This window comes from Pseudophryne corroboree, chromosome 6 (genome assembly GCF_028390025.1).
Source record: "Pseudophryne corroboree isolate aPseCor3 chromosome 6, aPseCor3.hap2, whole genome shotgun sequence".
Taxonomy (NCBI): domain Eukaryota; kingdom Metazoa; phylum Chordata; class Amphibia; order Anura; family Myobatrachidae; genus Pseudophryne; species Pseudophryne corroboree.
The window spans coordinates 408,301,456-408,327,207 of NC_086449.1; the positions used below are offsets into that span (position 1 = coordinate 408,301,456).

The 25,752-nt window shown below is 44.4% G+C and overlaps 1 protein-coding gene and 2 pseudogenes across 2 annotated transcripts in view; 2 read left to right on the top strand and 1 right to left on the bottom strand.

The window, feature by feature from the left end:
• The window catches only part of FAM107B (family with sequence similarity 107 member B), a 543,269-nt gene that overhangs the window by 159,728 nt on the left and 357,789 nt on the right, over window positions 1-25,752 (bottom strand). The gene's annotated exons all lie outside the window — the stretch shown is intronic.
• On the top strand, window positions 6,391-6,509 carry LOC134939173 (5S ribosomal RNA; annotated as a pseudogene).
• On the top strand, window positions 12,622-12,740 carry LOC134938963 (5S ribosomal RNA; annotated as a pseudogene).

A 25,752-nucleotide genomic window follows, 5' to 3' on the forward strand; every position in this document is an offset into this window, starting at 1 on the left:
CATTGTGCCCCCCCCCACTGTATTCTGGCATTGTGCCCCCCATGTGTTCTGTCATTGCGTCCCTCCCCGTGTTCTGTCATTGTGCGTCCCTCCCCGTGTTCTGTCATTGTGCCCCCCCTGTGTTCTGTCATTGTGCCCCCCCTGTGTTCTGTCATTGTGCCCCCCCTGTGTTCTGTCATTGTGCGTCCATCCCTGTGTTCTGTCATTGTGCGTCCCTCCCCGTGTTCTGTCATTGTGCGTCCCTCCCCGTGTTCTGTCATTGTGCGTCCCTCCCCGTGTTCTGTCATTGCGTCCCTCCCCGTGTTCTGTCATTGTGCCCCCCCCACTGTATTCTGGCATTGTGCCCCCCATGTGTTCTGTCATTGCGTCCCTCCCCGTGTTCTGTCATTGTGCGTCCCACCCCATGTTCTGTCATTGCGTCCCTCCCCGTGTTCGGTCATTGTGCGTCCCTCCCCGTGTTCTGTCACTGTGTCACCCCCCCGTGTTCTGTCATTGCGTGCCTCCCCGTGTTCTGTCGTTGCGTCCCTCCCCGTGTTCTGTCATTGTGCGTCCCTCCCCGTGTTCTGTCGTTGCGTGCCTCCCCGTGTTCTGTCGTTGCGTCCCTCCCCGTGTTCTGTCATTGTGCGTCCCTCCCCGTGTTCTGTCATTGTGCGTCCCTCCCCGTGTTCTGTCATTGTATGTCCCCCCTGTGTTCTGTCACTGTGTCACCCCGCCCCCCCATGTTCTGTCAAGTATGGGAGGGAGGGCGCAAATTTATAGTTTGCAGGGGGGCGCTGTACACCCTAGCACTGGCCCTGTGTGAAAGCAACCCAGGAGGTTTTTAAGGCAACCAGGTGGAATATTCTGCAATGGCCACGACAATCAACTGATCTCAACTCCATCAAGTATGCATTTCCCATGCAAAAATCAAAACTGAAGGCAGAATGACCCACAAACAAACTCCAACTGAAGACCTCTGCAATACATTTCTGGCAAAGCATAACAAATGAGGAAACCAAACTTTTAGCGATGTCCATAGGTTCAAGACTTAGGACATTTTTTCCTGTAAATTATTCTTGACAAAGTATTAAAAATCAACATTTTATTTATGATCATGATTATTTGTCCAATTACAATTAAGCCCCTCATAACAGGAGACTGTGTATAAAAATGGTTGCAGTTCCCAAACATTTAATGCAATATTTTTGTTCAAATCCTTGAATTAAATCTTAAAGTCTGCATGTCATATCTCAATTGTTTCATTTTAAATCCATTGTGGTGGCTTATCTAGTCAAAATAAGGACAATTTTGGCAATATTCAAATAAATATGGCCCTAACTGTATATTTACATGACTTTCTAGAGGTGAATTAAAGTCTGCATCATTGAAGAAATTACAAGGAACATTAATACATGTATAATATGAGATTACAATATGTATAAACGAATTGATATCTGTATAAACAGAGAGTTCTTAGGTCATCACTTGCATGCATTATAAGGAGTAATGCAACATTACTGTAATTTATTACAGATATTGGAATTCCCTTCAGATTTTTGTGACCTCTATAATGTCAAATATAATACATAGTATCAGTTTTTTTAATATCCACTTCATTAGGTACAACCTTCTAGTACTGGACCCCTGAATTATTTGTGGCATGAATTCAACATGGTGTTGGAAACCAGGAGAGGCCCAAGTGGGGCTTAGATTTGTCTGTGGAACCTAACAGGGGCCGTGCCAGCCATGGAGGAGGAGCAATGCCCCACTGCAAGGCATGTGCTGTCGCTTTTCATAGAATTTATAGTCAAACTTTTAACAGCCCAGTGTTTGGCCACTCCCTCCTCTAGTACCCAGGCCTGCCATATGTTTATGTAGCCCTGTTGGAAACATTACTTACAGAATATTCTATTCAATGATGACATTATAGCAACACGCAGTTGCTGCAGATTAATTGGCTGTACATGCATGCCGAGTTTCCTGTTTCACAACATCCACTAGGTGCTTTATTGGATTGGGATCTGTTGACTGCAGTACGCTGAACTCACTGTCATGTTAGTGAAATCAGCTTGAGATGGCATGTGCTTTGTAACATGGCAAGTTTTCCTGATGGAAGAAATCATTTGAGGAGGGGAATACTATGGCCATAGAGGGATGAACATGGTCATCAACAATACTAATTTACTCAGTGGCATTTAAAAAGTTCTCAATAGGAACACTCTCCACACCATTGTGCTAACACGGCCAGCTTCACCATTAACACAAGGCAGCATGTATCCATAGATTTATGTTGTTTATGCCATATTTAACCATACCAGTTATATGTCACAGCAGAAATAGAGATTTGCCAGACCAGGCGAGCTATTCCAGTCTTTAACTATCCAGTTTTGTGAGCCTGTGCTGTGCCCCATGTAGCCTCAGTGTTTAATCTCAGCTAACAGAAGTGGAACCTGGTGCGCCCTTCTGCTGCTGTGCATTCAGCGGGAACCGAACTTTTGGTCAGCATACATTTAATTGACAGTCTTTAGGTCTAGCCCATATGATCGACAGACACAAGGTCGACATGGACACATTGTCGACATATGAAAGGTCGACACTGGAAAACAGGTTCATATGGTCGATGTGACAGTAGTCGACACACATATGGTCGATACTTTTTTAGTTTTTTTCATGTTTTGAAAAGTTTTCTTCAATGACTATCCATGTCACAAGTCATAACCTTTAGTAACCTTGTGGTGAGCGAAGTGGAGAGCGACACTGTATCCGAAGCGTGCTGAGCAAAGTGAGCGCTTGAGGGGATGGGTTTCAACAATTGGGGGTCCCAGATGCCAAAACTATCCACACTATCCCCAAAAATGCAAAAAAAAGTATGTTGACCATTTTTGTGTTGACCATTGACCATACGACATTTTGACCCTGTTGACCTTTTGTCCATGTCAACCATCTGCTCTACCACACCCACATTTACAGATGTTCTTCTACAGACCTCTGTTGTTTTGCATGGTTACTTGAATTACTGTCGCCTATCAGACTGTGGGGCAAATTCAGTAAGGATTGCAAAAATTACAAATTAGCAAAAATTGCGAGCAAAAGCAAAATTGCGAAAGCACGCCCAAACGGAAAAACTGCAACACTAAATTAATTTAACAAAAAGAAGGTGGCCTTGTGAAATGTGCAAATATTGCAAAAACCATCCTAATAATCGCAATTTTTGCGTACATATTACAAATTTACGCAATTTTTGCGTACATGTTTCTGATGTTGCATTTTTGCTAACAACAGTTTTACCCTTAGAAATTGCACAACCTACTTTCCTGCACCCAAATTAAAGAAACTACTCGACAATTGTAAATCAATTCAATCATCACTTAATTGGTCAAATGATTTTGTGGTAATTTAGCAATTATTATCTTAAAGACACCATAGTGTTTTTCTTCAAACATTGACTAATGCCCATAACTGTGTTCAAATATATTCAACTAGAGAAAGTGTGAATTCTAGCCTCTAAACTCTACACAACAGCAATTATTGGTATATGTTTTAACAAACACACTTTTTTTGGAGTCAAAATATTTTAATTCGGAAACAGTAACATTTTTATAAAAAATAAAAAATATATATATGTGTTTTTTTTATTGTGAAATGGTCAAACATTACATATTATGGTTTCTTTGCTTTTATTTACTTTAAGGAATTATGTGTAAATATTTGTTTCAATAAGTATACAAATGAAGCAGAATTTGCAAAACTTGAAAATAAAAAGATGATGTTGCTGTTCTTCAACATATGTTTATGTGTGCAGCACACAAATAAAATGTAAAAAATAAAAAAAATGTATGTGGGTATGTTTTGTTTAACAAAAATTTTTTGGTTATTTAAAAAAAAATGTTAGGAAGCTAAATGTCATTCAGCAGATACTACTAAGCAAAATGCTTGTAAAGGTTATTTTACATTTGCTTCTATCAAATAGTGTGGTTGTCTAACCTCGATTGTTAGTAAGTGTACACACAAATCGGTTAGTAACATATATTTTCACAATCAACATGTGTTACAGAGTTAAACAATATTTTACATGTTTCTAAGTTCCAATACAGCTGAATGAAGTGATTTGTGGTCTGAGGTGTGAGCATCTTCAGCTGGGTGTAATGAAGCAATATACACTGCTCAAAAAAATAAAGGGAACACAAACAACACATTGTAACTAAAAGTCAATCACACTTCTGTGAAATCAAACTGTCCACTTAGGAAGCAACACTGATTGACAATCAATTTCACATGCTGTTGTGCAAATGGAATAGACAACAGGTGGAAATTATAGGCAATTAGCAAGACACCCCCAATAAAGGAGTTGTTCTGCAGGTGGTGACCACAGACCACTTCTCAGCTCCTATGCTTTCTGGCTGATGTTTTGGTCACTTTTGAAAGCTGGCGGTGCTTTTACTCTAGTGGTAGCACGAGACGGAGTCTACAACCCACACAAGTGGCTCAGGTAGTGCAGCTCATCGAGGATGGCACATCAATGCGAGCTGTGGCAAGGTTTGCTGTGTCTGTCAGTGTAGTGTCCAGAGCATGGAGGCGCTACCAGGAGACAGGCCAGTACATCAGGAGACGTGGAGGAGGCCGTAGGAGGGCAACAACCCAGCAGCAGGACCGCTACCTCCGCCTTTGTGCAAGGAGGAACAGGAAGAGCACTGCCAGAGCCCTGCAAAATGACCTCCAGCAAGCCACAAATGTGCATGAGTCTACTCAAACGATCAGAAACAGTCTCCATGAGGGTGGTATGAGGGCCTGACGTCCACAGGTGGGGGTTGTGCTTACAGCCCAACACCGTGCAGGACGTTTGGCATTTGCCAGAGAACACCAAGATTGGCAAATTCGCCACTGGCGACCTGTGCTCTTCACAGATAAAAGCAGATTCTCACTGAGCACATGTGACAGACGTGACAGAGTCTGGAGACACCAAGGAGAACGTTCTGCTGCCTGCAACATCCTGCAGCATGACTGGTTTGGCAGTGGGTCAGTAATGGTGTGGGGTGGCATTTCTTTGGGGGGCTGCACAGCCCTCCATGTGCACGCCAGAGGTAGTTTGACTGCCATTAGGTACCGAGATGAGATCCTCAGACCCCTTGTTAGACCATATGCTGGTGCGGTTGGCCCTGGGTTCTCCAAACTTAACCAGATAAGCAGAATAATATGCTGATTCATATTATATTCTTAATGATTATATTAATTATTTTTTAATCAGTCCCAGCTCGTTTATATTTACTTTCCAATCGCAGGAGATTTAACACATATGATTACAGGGGGGTGTTTTTCACACCTCCTCTACCATTGATAGGCTGTGCACTCTCATAAATACAGGCAGCGGGGAACTCCGAGAGCAGGCGATCATGTGATCAAGCTCTCGGAGCGAAACGCGTGTCATTTCCGGTTCCGGCGCCCGAACTTCCGGTTGCACGGACCGCGGCCGCCGGCGCCTCACTCCTCAACTCCTGCTTTGTCCCTTGGTCTGTGGGTCTCCTGAATAGGTTGGGTAAGATAGCCATCGGCCCCTGGCCGAAAACGGGTTCTCTCTGCCCAGCCGTAGCTCCCCCTTGCTTTCCCATAGGATTCACCATATACTTCCCCAGCTAATAGGGGAAAGTAAAAAACTTTTCTGTTATGTGATGTATTTATACTCCTTATGGCTTTCTATGCATAACATTACTTTTGGTGCATGATTACTGGGTAAGGGTAGAGAAAGAGGAACCCGCCTACAAGGGACTGATGTAATTATGATATATGCATTAATCAATCTCAGAACTTACAAAATTAAGAATTATATTGTACTTTAGATACACTTCCTATTGTCTTGATAATTGTGGGCACTACAAAGCCCCTTTTTTGCTTAGGCTATTACCACATTTTCAAACCGCTCAAAATATTTTCTGTGGCACCTATTGTTCCAGCCATGTTACAAGTATATGGGAGGCAGAGGGATTGTTAGAATTGTTTGTTGGCACTCAATCTGCTGTTTATGTGTATACTTTACATTACCACCTACGAGTAAGCCTTGCCAAACCTCGGGCTCTCACTGTGTAACAAACTGTATAAGATTGAAAAAAACCAAGGATATTATGGTGATTACAAATCTTTCTTCCTTTCTACTTCCCTGTTGAGCAACTCTTATTTATTATGTTACGTGTGGGAGCACAATTGTAATAGAGCCTGACATTGGAAATACCAACCCCAAGACCCTACGGCTAATATTATTGCCTCAATTCAGACTACTATTGATTAGATCTCCCAGCAATAATCTGGCAGCCTATTGTATTATTTTTTGACCACATACAACCCGATACTCATTTATTCTGTGATTGATATCCTGGGTCCCAATATAATCGGAAAACGGTGCGCCTAGGAGACAGATTTACCTACGGTCAGACCGCACTGAGTATGCCCAAACTCGTCTGATCTTGGAAGCCAAGCACTGCAGGGCCTGGTTAGTACCTGGATGGGGAACTACCAGGGAATACTAGGTACCGTAGGTATTTTATTCTCCAACAGCTAAAGCAATTTGGGACCCACTGCACTAACCTGGTCTCAGGTTATAGCATTTATCAGACTATATCAGACTCGAGGTAGTGACCTCATTCAAATAAAATCTCGATTACAGAGGATATGTATGAATCATTTCTTTGGATGAGGGCTCATTTATTTTCGCTTACTTACATTATTAATTCGCCTATAATAGGTACATTAGTACTTGTGAACATTCATGCTTTCTAATTATCGATGCCAGCTCTCGTCTTTTCTTAAATATATATCAATAAAAGTTATTTTTTAATAATTTCACCATTTCAATTTTTCAAATGTGCCCTGGAAAAGGCTTATAGTTGCTTTTTTTTGGTCTTTTGTTTTCTCTAAAAGACCATACCTGTTGTTTCATAGTTGTCATAACTATCTTCCGGGAGCACCACCAACCATTTGCTGAATTAATCATTAAAGTAGGCTTTTACGTTGGTCTAATAATAAGATTTCTAATCCACTGAACTACAATTGTTATATCCTGTGCAGATTTATTTCTTCTTGTTAAGACTGTACAAACTGAGGTCTATCTCAGCTCCTAAATCTAGCACGGATCGGAAAATTACCAGTTCATATACTTACCATCCCCATTGCCGAATTATGACCACCTTCAATCTTAAAACTGAATTAAGTACCAAGCGCAGAACGGAAGATTTGGAAAGCATTTTTCCCACTGGGGACGATATTAAGGATCCAGATCCCAACTGGGAGGATGAAATCCTGAAATTTAAATATATTTTACAAAGACAGACACGTACGAATTGGGATCTAACAAGTTTGGAGAACTACCAGAAACAAAAAATTATACCCAGAGGCCTTAGGCCTAAATTATTCCCTTCATTCGAACTATTCACCGCCAACCTACGACAGGAGTGGGAAACTACTCTGCTCAAATGCTCTTATGAGCTAATTAGCATCCTTATAAAGCATAACAACCTTGTCTTGGACGAATGTACCAAAGAAATTGACAAAATTGCCAAGAATCTGGAACAATGGGAACAAAATCCCGTATTTCAAAATAGATTTGAGAAAATCAAGAAGGACCTTCAAGTATACGAACAGACTATAATTGACAGGAAGAAAAATAAGTTTACTAGGGACAAGAGGGATTTTTTCAACAATAAGATATTCCAATGGAACAGACCGATTAGAAAGGAACGCCCCGTGGGACACTCCAATACCCCATCTTCCTCAGAAGTAGACCTATCCAGCGCAGATGAAATTGACAGCCATACTTCTGACCGTAGAAGCATTTCAACATCTAGAATAACTAACAACTCAGTGACCGGTTTTTTAGAGCAAACCAGGGGAGCACGAGGCTACCAAGTAAAAGAAAAACGAGACGCAGTAAGAAGAAGAGGAAGATAATAATGGGGCTCACCATCTCCAAACCGGTATCCCAACCGCAGGAATCAGAATTAAATCAGTCTTATAATAAACTTCAAATAATCAACCTTTCCAGTCATACTCTCACAGCACAACAAAAATCAGTCTTGGAAAAAGGTTTAACCTTCTCACCTACGAAAAGATTCAACAGATTCCAGTGGCAAACTAACTTACAACTTTTTGCACGAAAATTACTATTAGCAAAATTTTTTACAGAGAGAAAAGGAACATCCGAATCCTCCTCTGACTTGGAAAATCTGTCGTCACAAGAAAGGCTAGCTCTGGCAACATTGGAAGAACTTGCTGACCCTAACGAGTCAATCTCTTCTACACAACAAACAAGACCCTTGCGGAAGAAAAAAATCAACTTTCTTCCCCAAGGATACCGTATGCCCAGAGGTTAAAGTATTCACGAACTTGGTTTCTCGGGATCTGGACAGACTATATCTGAATAAGAAATACCATCACCCTGCAGGTAATCTGACGCCGAACGAACGGAGGGCGCTCCAGGAGATTAAAACCTGGACTGACGTAGTTCTGAAACCGTCGGATAAAGGAGGGAATGTCGTGATTTGGCCAACAGAACTATATCTTAAACAAGCCAAGAAACAACTGGATGATCAATCATGCTACCAAAAGAGTATTTTTGACCCAACAGAAAGATACACTAAACTTTATATGAATATCATCAACAGGGCATATCACGATGGCACTATAACCAAGTCAGGACAGGACTATCTAACGGTGGATAATCCTCAAGTACCAACATTTTACCTTTTACCAAAGGTTCACAAGGATCTCCGAGACCCCCCCGGTCGGCCCATAGTCTCAGGAAATGGCGGCCTATTAGAGAGAGCCTGCATATTTGTGGACACACATCTTAGGGACTACGTTTTGGAACTCCCATCATACACCAGGGATACGATTGATGTCCTCAGAAAGATCAGTGACATACATTTGGAGGAAACACATCTCGTTAGCCTCGATGTTGAGGCCTTATATACAAGCATAAAACATGACCTTGGCATCCAGGCAGTGGAATATTTTCTGAGAATGCGGGGAATGGATGATTTTCACCAATTCCTGATACAACTCCTCCAATTTGTACTGAACAAGAACTATTTCACCTTCAACAACCTCTTCTACACCCAGGTAAGAGGAACAGCGATGGGGGCAGCTTGCGCCCCCACGTACGCCAACCTCTTCCTGGGTTGATGGGAGAGGGAGTTTGTATTTTCTGACCTCTGTGAATCATATACCAAACATATCATACTGTGGACACATTACATTGATGACATCCTAATCATATGGGATGGCACACAAACCAAACTTTTTGAATTTATACAGCAACTCAACAACAATACTCTTAATCTTTCATTCACTTGTGACTACCATAAGGACAGCATCTCCTTCTTGGATCTTCGAATCTATAGGGATACTAACAACATGATCTCCACGGAAATATATAGGAAAAGCACAGCTACCAACACTCTTTTGTATCAAACCAGTTCACATTTCCCCCATACAATAACCAATATTCCGAAAGGAGAATTCCTATGCCTTAGGAGAAATTTCTCAAACGACGAAGTTTTCAAGATAAGAAGTAAAGAACTGACACTCAGATTAAAGGACAGAGGATGCAGCATGCGATCCATTAAAAAAGCAAGAAATAACCTAACTAAGACAACAAGAGAAAACTTAATTTTCAGTACAACAACAACAACAAAAAAACATAAGGAAGAATCCCAGACCATAAGATTTGTGGGAGATTTCTGCAAGGAATGGAGGGAGATCAAGTCAATCCTGCAAACACACTGGCACATTGTACTCTCTGATGAAGATCTGGCCAAAAAATTAAACACCAAAATTGAACATAGCTGGCGGCGATCACCCAATCTAAAGGACCTTCTAGTCAGTAGTCATTTTATACAACAACCATCACGTGAGCCACTAATAAAAGGAAGCCACCCTTGCGGTAATTGTAAGATTTGCCAACATGTGGTTAACAAACAAGAACTGGTGGACAAATATGGTGACAAGATAAAAATTAATGATTTCTTCAATTGCGGAAGCAAGAATGTCGTCTACTGCATTTCCTGCCCATGCGATCTGAGATATGTAGGAATGACTACTCGCATGTTAAAAATCAGAACTCTTGAACACATGAGCAATATCAGGAATGCTGACAAGCACCAACAAAGAATGCAACAACTGACAACTATCTCAAAACACTTCCTAACTCATCACTCAGGCTCAGTACAAGACCTCAAAGTACACGGCCTTGAGCAAATCAAACCAGGAATCCGAGGTGGAGACATTACACAAATGCTCCTTAGGAAGGAGAGTGAATGGACCTTTAAACTAGACACCTTGGCACCAAAGTGTTTAAATGAATACCTTAATTATAGTGTCTTTTTGTAAAAACGTTCTCTCCAACAATCTTATTCTATTTTGCCATACTTAACCTCACTGACGCACACTTTTAGGTGTTTCCATTCCCTTTCTTTCCAAAACATGTGCACCAATATTGTTCTTCTCACCTTTTCACACTTTAGTTTGCCAATATTTTTCATTTTTTTCACTTTCATTTCCACCCAGTTTTCACTTTCAATTCACCATGTCATCATCACTTCTTCCCCAGTACTCTCACGCTTACCACACTATTTCAAACACCTTTTCAGACTCCTTACATTCATGCTGACACACGCAAGGGCACTCTTCCCATCCAAAACCTCAATCACTGCCCCTACATCCACCAGTTCACTTGGTCCACACTCTCCAATTCATGCCCTTACATCCTCGCCACCCACCCCCATCTTACCCTTTCCCCCTCACCACACTTTCGCCCTCCCTTTTCCCCTTGTCCTGACTCATACTTCCCACACTTTTCTTCCTCCCCATCATACCAGTCTTCTCCCCTCCCCATCCTCCCCCTCCCCCCCCTTTTTCCTCTTGTCCCAATTCATACTTCCCACACTATCCTTCCTCACACTTCCCACACCATCCTTCCTCCCCATTTAACTCACCCTATCCTTCCCATCCCCCCTTTTTTTTCCCTTTCCCCCTGCCCAAACCCCCCCTCCCCCCCATATTTTTTCCTCACCCGGTTTCTGACAATTATTCCCTACAAAATACACTTATCACAACCACAATTCCCCCCCCCCATTTAATACAAACAGTTACTTTTTGCTTTTAATAATTAATATTCAATAGGCTCTCATTGTTATATATATCTGGTTATTCATAACTCACAATCTCCTGTTATTGACCCTTTTCACCTCTTTGTATTTACTACACTACTTTCATTTACTTATATTTTTCATTTAATGTATTTTTATTATTATTATTATTATTATTATTATTATTATATATTTTATATATATATATATATATATATATTATTATTTTTTCAATTCGAGGTTAATTGTCCCCTTTTCCGTTCTCCAAACTTAACCAGATAAGCAGAATAATATGCTGATTCATATTATATTCTTAATGATTATATTAATTATTTTTTAATCAGTCCCAGCTCGTTTATATTTACTCTCCAATCGCAGGAGATTTAACACAGATGATTACAGGGGGGTGTTTTTCACACCTCCTCTACCATTGATAGGCTGTGCACTCTCATAAATACAGGCAGCGGGGAACTCCGAGAGCAGGCAATCATTTGATCAAGCTCTTGGAGCGAAACGCGCGTCATTTCCGGTTCCGGCGCCTGAACTTCCGGTCGCACGGACCGCGGCTGCCGGCACCTCACTCCTTGACTCTTGCTTTGTCCCTTGGTCTGCGGGTCTCCCGAATAGGTTGAGTAAGATAGCCATCGGCCCCTGGCCGAAAACGGGTTCTCTCTGCCCAGCCGTAGCTCCCCCTTGCTTTCCCATAGGATTCACCATATACTTCCCCAGCTAATAGGGGAAAGTAAAAAACTTTTCTGTTATGTGATGTATTTATACTCCTTATGGCTTTCTATGCATAACATTACTTTTGGTGCATGATTACTGGGTAAGGGTAGAGAAAGAGGAACCCGCCTACAAGGGACTGATGTAATTATGATATATGCATTAATCAATCTCAGAATTTACAAAATTAAGAATTATATTGTACTTTAGATACACTTCCTATTGTCTTGATAATTGTGGGCACTACAAAGCCCTTTTTTTTGCTTAGGCTATTACCACATTTTCAAACTGCTCAAAATATTTTCTGTGGCACCTATTCTTCCAGCCATGTTACAAGTATATGGGAGGCAGAGGGATTGTTAGAATTATTTGTTGGCACTCAATCTGCTGTTTATGTGTATACTTTACATTACCACCTACGAGTAAGCCTTGCCAAACCTCGGGCTCTCACTGTGTAACAAACTGTATAAGATTGAAAAAAACAAGGATATTATGGTGATTACAAATCTTTCTTCCTTTCTACTTCCCTGTTGAGCAACTCTTATTTATTTTGTTACGTGTGGGAGCACAATTGTAATAGAGCCTGACATTGGAAATACCAACCCCAAGACCCTACGGCTAATATTATTGCCTCAATTCAGACTACTATTGATTAGATCTCCCAGCAATAATCTGGCAGCCTATTGTATTATTTTTTGACCACATACAACCCGATACTCATTTATTCTGTGATTGATATCCTGGGTCCCAATATAATCGGAAAACGGTGCGCCTAGGAGACAGATTTACCTACGGTCAGACCACACTGAGTATGCCCAAACTCGTCTGATCTTGGAAGCCAAGCACTGCAGGGCCTGGTTAGTACCTGGATGGGGAACCACCAGGGAATACTAGGTACCGTAGGTATTTTATTCTCCAACAGCTAAAGCAATTTGGGACCCACTGCACTAACCTGGTCTCAGGTTATAGCATTTATCAGACTATATCAGACTCGAGGTAGTGACCTCATTCAAATAAAATCTCGATTACAGAGGATATGTATGAATCATCTCTTTGGATGAGGGCTCATTTATTTTCGCTTACTTACATTATTATTTCGCCTATAATAGGTACATTAGTACTTGCGAACATTCATGCTTTCTAATTATCGATGCCAGCTCTCGTCTTTTCTTAAGTATATATCAATAAAAGTAATTTTTTAATGATTTCACCATTTCAATTTTTCAAGTGTGCCCTGGAAAAGGCTTATAGTTGCTTTTTTTTGGTCTTTTGTTTTCTCTAAAAGACCATACCTGTTCTTTCATAGTTGTCATAACTATCTTCCGGGAACACCACCAACCATTTGCTGAATTAATCATTAAAGAAGGCTTTTACGTTGGTCTAATAATAAGATTTCTAATCCACTGAACTACAATTGTTGTATCCTGTGCAGATTTATTTCTTCCTGGGAGGGGATCCCTCAGGAGACCATCCGCCACCTCATCAGGAGCATGCCCAGGCATTGTAGGGAGGTCATACAGGCACGTGGAGGCCACACATGCTACTGAGCCTCATTTTGACTTGTTTTAAGGACATTACATCAAAATTGGATCAGCCTGTAGTGTGTTTTTCCACTTTAATTTTGAGTGTGACTCCAAATCCAGATCTCCATGGGTTAATAAATTTGATTTCCATTGATAATTTTTGTGTGATTTTGTTGTCAGCACATTCAACTATGTAAAGAACAAAGTATTTAATAAGAATATTTCATTCATTCAGATCTAGGATGTGTTAAGTGTTCCCTTTATTTTTTTGAGCAGTGTACATGCAGTATACATGCAGTCTACAACTGAAGTCAGCTTGTGCAATTTTTAAGGTAGACCTGTAGTCACTCAGAAACTGCACATCAGTAATGTGCAATCTGTTGTAAAAATTGCAAATACACCGCCCACCGACCATCAGCATACGCCCACAACACGCCCCGCAACACGCCCCTGATCGTAGTTTTTGCGAGTCCAGCCCTTTAGTACGCCCCTACACGCACTACTTCGTGGTGCATACGCAGTTTTTGCTAAGTCTCAGAATTTTTTTTTTCTCAGTGTTTGCTATTTAAGTTGCAGAATTTGCGTTTTTACGCTTTTTTTGTGCTAATTTTGCTGACTTGCGATCCTTGCTGAATTAGGCCCTGAATCAGTCTGGTCATTCTCCTCTGACTTCTATCATGAATAAGGTGTTTGCACCTACAGAACACTACCAGTGCTAAAGAAAACTATGAGCAAGGGGAAGTATAGGGGAATGGGCTCACACCTCCCCCAGCTCTTACTGTTCATTATATAATAGCTATATATAAATTAAAGCTCCAGTCATCAGTCTGGGTCACTACAGGTCACAGATTTATCCTAAAGACATTCACAACCAATATACTGCATGCTCAACTGAACTGGCCTTGATCCCAGCTATGTATATTAGGTCTCAGTGGTGAAATGTAATTGGCATCTTCAGTGCTGGACTGTTTGCACACTGCATATCTGCCTCCTTGACTAGATTTCTGGGGTGAGATTGGCAGTGACCTTTTTTTTAAGGGTGCTGGGGAGGGGGCTGTTGGTAGTTGTCATAGATTTGGATGATTGGTCACTGAGTGTGGGGTGGGAAATTTGATGATTCTGTCTCTGGGGTGCTGTAGCTGCACTTCCCCAACTGCTACAGTAGATCTGGAGGTTTTACAAGGTGCAACTAGCCAGAGGATTATTATTATTATTATTATTATTATTATTATTATTATTATTAATACTATCCTTTATTTATATGGCGCCACAAGGGTTCTGCAGCGCCCAATTACAGAGTACATATGCACATAATCAAAACAGGTAAACAGTGACTTACAGTTGAAGACAATATTAGACAAGTACAGGGTAGCTAAGCATAACTACATCATTAGACGACACTGAGATAAGTATCACGGTGGCCCAGAACTGCAGGATTTGGGCAGTTGATGCTTATTAAAGTAAGAAAAGGATAAGCACATGAGGGAAGAGGGCCCTACTCGTGAGAGCTTACATTCTAAAGAGGAGGGGCAGATAGACAGAGGTGACAGAGATGGGGTAGAACGAGCGTGGGAAGAGGGTGAGGAGTTAGGATGAAATTTGGCTGGGTTTGAGCGAGGAGAGCCGGGGAGAGATCAGGAGAGGAAAGGTAAATTTGAGTGTCCTCAGCATAGAGGTGATATTGAAAGTTAAAAGAACTAATGAGTTCAACTAAAGAGGACGTATAGAGAGAGAAAAAGAGAGGACCAAGAACAGAACCTTGGGTGACACCAACAGTTAGTGGAAGTGGGGGGAGGTAGTGTCATGAGAGGAGACAGAGAAGGAACGATCAGAGAGGTAGGAGGACAGCCAGGAGAGGGCAGTATCACACAGACCAAGAGAGTGAAGGATTTGCAGAAGGAGAGGGTGGTCCACAGTGTCAAAAGCAGCAGAGAGGTCAAGAAGAATAAGCAGAGAGTAGCGTACCTTAGATTTGGCTGCATGGGGGTCATTGCACACTTTTGTGAGGGCAGTTTCAGTGGAGTGGAGAGAACGGAAACCAGACTGGAATGGGTCAAGCAGTGAGTGGGAGGAAAAAAAGGCAGTGAGGCGGTTATAGACAATACGCTCAAGGAGTTTGGAAGCAAAAGGGAGGAGAGAGATGGGTTGGTAGTTGGAGAGGGTGTTTGGATCAAGGGTAGGCTTTTTAAGAATAGGGGAGACGAGTGCACGCTTGAAGGCAGAGGGGACAGTGGCTGATGAGATGGAGAGATTGAGAATGGGGGCAAGATGGGAACAGGCAGAAGGAGAGAGGTAGCGGAGGATGTGGGAGGGGATAGGGTCAAGTGGGGAGGTGGTGGTAGGGAGGAATAGATGAGGACCATAACTTCCTAACTGTTAGGCGCGGCGGTCTTCGGCCGTGCCCTGACTGAGCAGCGGTCACGGCCGCCGCGCCTCTCTCCTTCCCTGTCCCCCGCACGGCGCCTAGCAATGCCAGGACGCCGTGCGCACGATATCCGCCGGGTCCCTGGCAATGCAGGATGCCGTGCGTGCAGGGCCGCCGGGTGCATAGCAACGGGGACGCCACAGGTGGACCGCGTTCCCCGTTGCTAAGAATAGTTAATTAGGTTGCTCGTGCAGCAGGGCAGCTGCACGGCAACTAGTATTAGGGTCTGGGGGCTGGTCCTGCTGGCCCTCCTGTTATTGGCCAGCAGGGCCTTTTTATGTGAGCCAGCACACTGCAGCCCCGCCGGTGATAGCTTCTTGTATGCTGTTCCTGTCTTGCAGAACTCTGTTCCTGTCAGCCGTGTTTGGTGGATCTTGCTCCCTGCCCTTTGGTACTTTGGAGGTCCGAAGCCGGTCCTGGGAATCCTTCTAGTCCTTGCAAACCTGTTTGTCATCTGGGGTTCTCGCCCGGGTTCGTGAGTAGCGGCTTCTGCCACGTGTTGCGGCCTATGCCGCTTAGTGTTTACTTTACTGTGAATTGGTGCATTTGCGGAGGTTTCCGCTTTCACTGTCCTCCCCGGAACTCGGCGGTGCCGTGTAGGGGAGTGGACAGTGGTTTCTTTGTAGTTCTTTTTCCTTTGGCGGCGTGCCGCACATACGTTTAGTTTTTAGGTAGTTTATAGCCCCTAGCGTGGTTGTTTCAGTTAGAGGTCCCCTTGTTATTACCCTGTCTCAGTTCACACCTTGTCTCTCTTTAAGACCTGAGGGGGCATCGGAGTTGGGCAGACCTAATCCGCCCTTCAAACGCGGCTGCCATGGGCCCAAGAAACCATAGTCGTTCAGGCGTGAATAGATAACACGGGTAAGACAACGGAGGTAGGGTGCTAGGGGCTATTTCCTTCCCATTTCCCAATCCCAGCATTCCGTCTTGGTGCTCAGGACTCACTACATAAGATCTCCCCTGTCCTGAGCATCAGGATCGTAACACTCACCAGATACATGGGAGAAAGATGTCAGAGTTGGTGAGAGGGAAGGGGAGGGTTGGCAAGGGATGGTGGCTGGTTGCTGGTCTGATGGGATGGGGTGTAGTATGGTATGCCGGCGGCCGGGCTCCCGGCGACCAGCATACCGGCGCCAGGAGCCCAACCGCCGGCATACCGACAGCGTGGCGAGCGCAAATGAGCCCCTCGCGGGCACAGTGGTGCGCTACGCACGCCACGCTATTTTATTCCCCCTCCAGGGGGGTCGTGGACCCCCACGAGGGAGAAAAAGTGTCGGTATGCCGGCTGTCGGGATTCCGGCGCCGGTATACTGTGCACCGGGATCCCGACAATCAGCATATTGAAGACCACCAGATGGGATGTGATGTCCTGACATATAAGGTCAATCTTGGATGTAAAATAAGTGGCAAAGTCAAGAGCAGACAATGAGGAAGGGAGAGGAGGTGGTAGTGGGCAGAGGAGGGAGTTGACAGTGGCAAATAAGTGCCGGGGGTTGGAAGACTGGGAGGAGATGAGGTTCTTGAAGTATGATTGTTTAGAGAGGGAAAGGGCAGCACTGAAGGATGAGAGCATAAGTTTGAAATGCAGAAAGTCTGCCTCATAACGTGATTTCCTCCACTGTCTCTCGGCAGTACATGAGCATTTTTGAAGATATCTGGTGCATTTGGTGTGACAGGGTTGAGGTGTTGATCTGCGAGGGTGAATAGTGGTTGGTGGAGCAACAGAGTCAAGATCAGAAGTAAGAGATGCATTGTATAGGGATGTGGCTTGTTCAGAGCATGTGTGAGAGAGAATAGGAGAGAGAAGCGAGTCAAACAGGGAGGACAGGGATGAGGTGTCAATAGCCTCAATGTTAAGCTTAGTGATGTAGCCTTAGGAGGGAGAGATGGGGAAGCAGGGATGGATAAGTTGAGAGGTCAGGTGGTGGTCAGAGAGGGGAAAAGGGGAATTGGAGAAGTCAGAAATATTGCAGCAGTGACTGAAAACCAGATCCAGTGAGCTCCCATTCACATGGGAGGGTGAGGTGGTCCACTGGGAGAGACCAAGTGAAGAGGTGAGGTTAAGGAGTTTAGAGCCAGGTGATTTTGTGGGGTTATCGATACAGATGTTTGAAATCACCTAGGATAATGGAGGGAATGTCAGAAGAGAGGAAGTAAGGTAGTCAGGAAGCAAAGTTGTCAAGGAATTTGGAGGAAGTGCCAGGTGGACGGTAAATGACAGCAACTCGAAGGTTAGTAGGTTGGTAGAGGCGTATAGCATGTACCTCAAATGTAGAGAATGTAAGGGATGGTACTGGAGGTATAAGTTGGTATGTGTAGGTAGAGGGTAAAAGGATCCCAACACCACCACCATGGCGACCTCCAGGTCGGGGTGTGTGTGAGAATGTATGGAGGTGCAGGGAATTGGAAATGAAAAGGTCATGAGTGGGGGCCAGTTTATTACAAACAGATCTGGCATTCCAGAGGGCACAGGATATAGGATTTTTAATCTACAGACAGGGTTGGACTGGCTTACAGGGGAACAGGGCAAACCCTGGTGGGCCCCTCTGACTGGGGGCATACCAAGGTTCCAGACTGTGCACTTAAATTATACATTATACATATATTACCTTATACTGCCCCACAGTGCCAGATACACATTGTCCCACAGTGCCATATACACATTTCCCCACAGTGCCAGATACACAAATGCCCCCAGAGTACCAGATATACATTGCCCCACAGTGCCATATATACATTGCCCCACAGTGCCAGATACACATTGCCCCTCAGTGTCAGATACACATTGCCCCACAGTGCCAGATACACAAATGCCCCCAGAGTGCCAGATATACATTGCCTCACAGTGCAAGATACACATTGCCCCACAGTGCCAGATACACATTGCCCCACAGTGCCAGATACACATTGCCCCACAGTGCCAGATACACATTGCCCCACAGTGCCAGATACACATTGCCCCACAGTGCCAGATACACAAATGCCCCCAGAGTGCTAGATATACATTGCCTCACAGTGCCAGATATACATTGCCCCATAGTGCCAGATACACAAATGCCCCCAGAGTGCCAGATATATATTGCCTCACAGTGCCAAGTAACTGTGTCAGATATACATTGCCCCCCAGTGCCAGATACAGAAATGACCCCACAATGCCAGATATGCAACCAGTGCCAGATATGCCACCAGTGCCAGATAAAGAAATGCCCCCAGTGCCAGATACACATGTCCCCACAGTGCCAGATATGCCCCCAGTGCCAGATACAGAAATGCCCCCAGTTCCAGATATACATGTCCCCACAGTGCCAGATATGCCCCCAGTGCCAGATACAGAAATGCCCCCAGTGCCAGATATGCACCCAATGCCAGATACAGAAATGCCCCCACAGTGCCAGATATGCCCCCAGTGCCAGATACAGAAATGCCCCCAGTGCCAGATATGCCCCCAGCGAAGATACAGATATGCCCACAGTGCCAGATATGCCCTTAGTGACAGATACAGATAGCCCCCAGTACAGATATGCCCCCAGTGCCAGATACACATTTTTTTTACACATGTCCCCGAAGTGCCAGATATGCCCCCAGTGCCAGGTATACATGTCCTCACAGTGCCCCCCCCCCCCCCTTCCCCTGCTGCTTACCGCGCTGCTGCTGTCCTGTGTGTGGGGAGGAAAGCACAGCGTGTGCTTCTCCTGCCCCTCAGTCTCCGGCGGGTGTTTACCTTCAGTTAGGCACAAATCCGTGAGCCAATCAAAGCTCGCGGTTGGGCAGCCAATCAGGAGCCTTGGCTGCCGGTCCGCGAGCTCTGATTGGCTCACTGGCTGGCGCTGAATTGAAGGTAGACACTGAGGGGCAGGAGAGGCGCACGGCATGCTGCGCTCTCCTCCCCTTACGGCAGCAGCGCGGTGAGCAGCAGCAGAGGGAGGGAGCGGTGGCCCGGCGGCAGTGGGTACGGCGTACCCATGGCTAAATTCTTAAGGGTACGCCGTACCCGCGCGTACCCGCCCACTTGCACCGCTGGAGCCAATAGACCTACCAGTAGTATTTTGGAGTGTGGGAAGAAACCGGTGAACCTGGGTGAAACCCACGCAAGCACGGGGAGAGTATACAAACTCCATAGTTAGGGACATGGTGGGAATCTAGCCCATTACCTTAGTGCTGTATAATTATCTTAAAGAAAAAAAAATGAGGACCTTTAAGTGCAAATTCATCATGAGCAGCCAGGTGTGCGGTGAATACTTAATTACCAGAGCAATTCAGTATTGCTCCGGTGCAAGGACAGTTGCTCCAAAAAGCTGCAGGTGGAGAAGCCAGTGACCGACCAGACCTGGACCACAGAATCCCTGCACTTGCCAACTGCTTGCTTCCTGGATCTGCCGCTGGCTGCCAGCTGTACATGCATTCTGGGAACCCAGACAGCTGAGACCAGCTAACAGTATAGTGGCTAACAAGCCTGGACTTGGCTCGAGGAGATCCTTTCAATCAGGGTGGTCCAGGGAGACAAATGGTACTGCAGGAGACTGCAGAATGTAATAGCCGCTTACAGGCTGATAACCACCTGAGGAATTACTTTGATATGAGTGGCCGAGACTAAACGCTGAAGCCTTTAATAGTGGGCTTAACTAATCAAAGCACAAAACTGGAGCCCAGTCAAGATCACATCTATTACGGTACCGTATGATATTTAAATAACTTTTTATCATCTTGTAGAGACTGTGGCTCATTGTGGCCTATTTTCCTTATATGGAACATTTGAAAGCCTTGACAAATTAACAAAGTACCTGGCCATAAAGAATGCATTTTATGTTACACCAAGGCCAGAAAGAAAACAATGCTACTAATATTTACATTTAAAATATATGATCTTCTGGTTAAGTGATTGTATGTGTTTGCATTGTTTTTACATGATTACATTTTAGATATTATACATAATACAGTGTCAAAAACACTTGAGTTCTTATTATCCTAATAGGACACAGCAGCTCGTTTTCTCTTTCCTTTATAATCATAGTACAATCATAGGCGTGCGCAGCACATTTTATTAGGGGGTGCACGATTGGAGGGGCGTGTCTAGCACCACCTATTGGGCGTGTCTAGCACCACATATTGCCACTCAATGCAAACTAAATAATATTGGGAATTTGATTAAACAGAGTGTACAGTGAGGGCTGGCTCCTTAGATAATTATTAAACCCAAAAGCTGTAAACCTGCAATTTTTTTTTAAACGTCTCAATAAGAAACTTTTGTTTTCGGGATGCCGTGCAAAAAGTTCTGATACTCTAGGGTGCCAAGATTCAAAAAAGTTTGGCAACTACTGGTATAGTTCATCCATAAATGGCTCTTGGTAAAGAAAAAGGGGACTAAGGGGCCCATTTGTCAAACAATATTTACGGCTATTTCCCAAATAAACACACGTTTTCGGAGGTTAGTCACAAATGTTATATATATATATATATCTATATCATCTGTTTCATGTATGTTAAATTTGTATATTTTATTACCATGGATTATTAACTAATCACTCAAAATATATATTATTATTATTAATAATAATATATTCTTATTACTTATATGACACAGTATATTATATACTGTGTCATATAATATACTGTGTAATATAATATACTGTGTAATATATGAAATAATAATACATTATTATTAATAATATACTGTACTGTATATCCCCATGGCTGCCCCCTCTCTTTCCCCTGCATGAGCAAACTCGGCTGCAGCAGTTTACTTAAAGTTATTATAACTTACTGTCACTCAAACTGTCATCACTGATTTGAATTTGTCCCCCAGTCCTCCTCCTCTCCTCTAAGAGGAACACTGCGGACTGTGGCGTCAGTGTGGCATGGAATACAACGAGTGGAGAGAGAGGCGGGCGGGTCACAGCATGACATCATCATGTCACATCGCGCAGTTAGGCGGAGTCGGGAAGAGGATTTTGTCAGTGACACTGCACCCATGCAAATAAACAATGAACCCATCTCAGGTGTCCGGACAGCTGGCGGCCAGACCGGGTGGAGGGCGCAGCGGGTGGTGACACAAGAATGGTGCTATAGGGATCGCCAATCACTGCAGCAGCAGGCGAGAGTGCAGGGGGTGCCGGACATTAGGGGGTGCCTGTGCGCACCAGGCACCCCCCCTGCGCACGCCTATGAGTACAATACAGATATCTGTCGCTGTACAGAGCATGTCACTACTTAGAAATGTGAACATACAAGTCCTGAAGACCTTGCATAGCTGAAATAGTTGAAGTAATACAGTCATTGAAGGGAAATCCTCCCTTTGTTTTCCTGTCAGATTCATTTTATGTGCTTTTGACAATTTCCTAACTCTAACCATGATAATAAATGACTTCCATAGATGCTGTGATATATATATATATATATATATATATATAAGCAGTTGTCAGAAGTGTTGAAATGCTCATATACAAAAAAAAATAAAAAAATTGTTTGTTCGCATCATATGCCAGTGCCGGGATCCGGTCTGAAGATCGACAGTGCCTAGGTCGACAATGTTTAGGTCGACTACTTTAGGTCAACAGTCCCTAGGTCAACATGTTTTCAAGGTCGACAGGGTTTCTAGGCCGACATGTTCTAGGTTGGCAGGTCAAAAGGTCGACATGAGTTTTTCACATTTTTATTCTTTTTTTGAACTTTTTCATACTTAACGATCCACGTGGACTACGATTGGAACGGTAATCTGTGCCGAGCGCAGCGAGGCACCTTGCCCGATTCATGGCGAGTGAAGTGAGCCATGCGAGGAGACACGGTGCACTAATTGGGCTTCCCGGTCACTGTACGGAGAAAACGACACAAAAAAAACATGAAAAACTGATGTCGACCTTTTGACCTGTCGACCTAGAACATGTCGACCTAGAAACCCTGTCGACCTTCAAACCCTGTCGACCTATAGTGGTCGACCTAAACATTGTCGACCTAGACACTGTCGATCTAATGATCCACACCCGCCAGTGCCATGCTTCTAAAACTCAGACGTTTAGTATACAGAATACTTGCCTGCTCTCCTGAAATGTCCTAGAGGCTCCTGAATTTGGGGGAGTTACCCAGGCTTCTGTGAGATTAAAGATTCTCCAGTAAAGTCAGCATTATGCCACAGTGATGCAATCCAATGCACTTAGGGAGTTATCAGAGATGAATGCAGATGGCTGCATACGCAGCCAGATCTGTGTTCATCTCTGCACATGATGGGGGCCACCAAGCACAGACGGACGCATCAGAACTAAGGTTGGCCCCTGGCATCAGGTCGTCAGAGGGCATTTTTGTTTTAGGAGCAACTGCGTGTGACGTCATGCAGCCGGCCCGAAAACGCAGCCGACCTGACCATGTTTTCCCGGTGCCACCCCTGCAACGCCGTAACTCCGCCCCTGCAGCGCAATTTGGCTACCACACATGCACGGCGCCCATTTTGTCAGCGATGTCCACCTTGATCGCAGCGCCGATACTGGACTCCGGAAAAGGTAAGTATTAATATGGGTGCAATGTGTGCGGTGTGGGCCCCCCTGGACCCAGGGGCCTGTGTGCACCGCACACATTGCACCCATTATAGAAACGCCAATGCCACTTTAATTTCCAACTCCCTGTACCTACTAGCCATTACTGAAACTTGGATTACTCCCTCTGACACTACTTCTCCTGCTTCTCTCTCTGCTGGGGGCCTTGCATTCACAAACATACCTCGACCTGGGGGTCGCCATGGAGGTGGTGTTGGGGTCCTTTTACCTTCTAGTTACTCCTACCAACTCATTCCACCAGAACCATCCCTTACATTCTTCTGTATTATGTGCATTATGTGAGTTCTAGTTGGCGCCGCGGATGGCTGCCTCGGTGCTGCTCTGCCAAGCAGCCTTAGTTTTTAGTCTTAAATGTATAATATGTCTACTGTACAGTTGCATATGTGCAGTATGAACTCATATGTGTAATGTTTGTAATGTATGCTACATTTTTTTCCTCCATGTTGCTGCTTGGCGATGCATTGTACCACAAAGAATTCCTAGTGTACGTGAGTACACCTGGCCAATAAAGCTGATTCTGATTCTGATTCTGATTCTCTACATTTGAGGTCCATGCTATACGCCTCTTCCAACCAGTCCATCTTAGAGTAGCTGTCATTTACCGCCCCCCTGGCATTGCCTCCAAATTCATCGACAACTTTGCTTAATGGCTTCCTCACTTCCTCTCTTCTGACATTCCCTCCATTATCCTAGGCGATTTCAACATCCCTATCGATATCCCCACACAATCCCCTGCTTCTGGACTCCTTAACCTCACCTCTTCACTGGGTCCCTCCGCTCACTGGATCTGGTCTTCACTCACCGTTGTGATATTTCTGAATTCTCCAACTGCCCATTTCCCGTCTCTGTGACCACCACTTACTCTCCTTTAACCTATCTCTCTCTGCTTCACCATCTCTACTTCCTAAGGCTACCATCACTAAGCGTAACATTGAGGCTATTGACACCACATTCCTTTCCTCCTTGTTTGACTCACTTCTCTCTCCTATTCTCTCTCTCTCTCATGCACTGAACAAGCCACTTCCATATACAATGCATCCCATACTTCTGCTCTTGACTCTGTTGCTCCACCAACCACTATTCACCCTCGCAAATTAACACCTCAGCCCTGTCACACCAAATGCACCAGATATCTGCAAAAATGCTCACGTACAGCTGAGCGACACTGGAGGAAATCACGCTCTGAGGCAGACTTCCTCCATTTCAACCTTGTGCTCTCATCCTTCAGTGCTGCCCTTTCTCTTGCTAAACAGTCATACTTCAAGAACCTCATCTACTCCCAGTCTTCCAACCCCCTGCGCCTCTTTGCCACTCTCAACTCACTCCTTTGCCCACCTCCACCTTGTCTCCCTTCCTCACTCTCTGCTCTTGACTTTGCCACTTACTTCACATCCAAAATTTACTCCATACGTCAGGACATCACATCACACCAGACCATCAGCAACCAGCCTCCTCCCATCCCTTACCACCCCTCCCCATCCCTCTCACCAACTCTTACATCTTTCTTCCATGCATCTAGTGAGGTAGTCATGGCCCTCATTCGTTCCTGTCCCCTAACCACCGCCCCACTTGACCGTATTCCCTCCCACCGCCTCCGCTACCTCTCTTCTTCTGCCTGTTCCCATCTTTCCCACCTTCTCAATCTCTCCCTCTCATCAGGCACTGTCCCCTCTGCCTTCAAGCATGCACTCATCTCTCCTATTCTTAAAAACCTACCCTTGATCCAAACACTCTTTCCAACTACCGACCCATCTCTCTTCTTCCTTTTGCCTCCAAACTCCTGGAGCGTATTGTCTACAACCGCCTTACTTCCTTTCTTTCCTCACACTCACTGCTTGACCCATTTCAGTCTGGCTTCCGTCCTCTCCGCTCCACTGAAACTACCCTCACAAAAGTCTGCTGCACTTATTCTTCTTGATCTCTCTGCTGCTTTTGACACTGTGGACCACCCTCTCCTACTGCAAATCCTTCACTCCATTGGTCTGTGTGATACTGCCCTCTCTTGGTTGTCTTCCTACCTCTCTGACCGTTCATTCTCTGTCTCCTCTCATGACTCCACCTCCCCCTCACTTCCACTAACTGTTCTGTCCTTGGTTCTCTTCTTTTCCCTTTCTATACGTCCTCACTAGGTAAGCTTATTAGTTCATTTGATTTCCAATATCATCTCTATGCTGATAACACTCATATCTATCTTTCCTCTCCAGACCTCTCCCCTGTTCTCCTCACTCCTATCTCCAACTGTCTCTCTGCTATCTCTGTTTGGATGTCCCAGCGCTTTCTTAAACTTAACATGTCTAAGACCGAGCTGATCATCTTCCCTCCCTCCCGCATAACCTCACCTTCTACAATCTCATTAGCTATTGATGGCACTACTATCTCCTCTGGCCCCCAAGTGTGCTGTCTTGGAGTAATCCTTGACTCCTCCC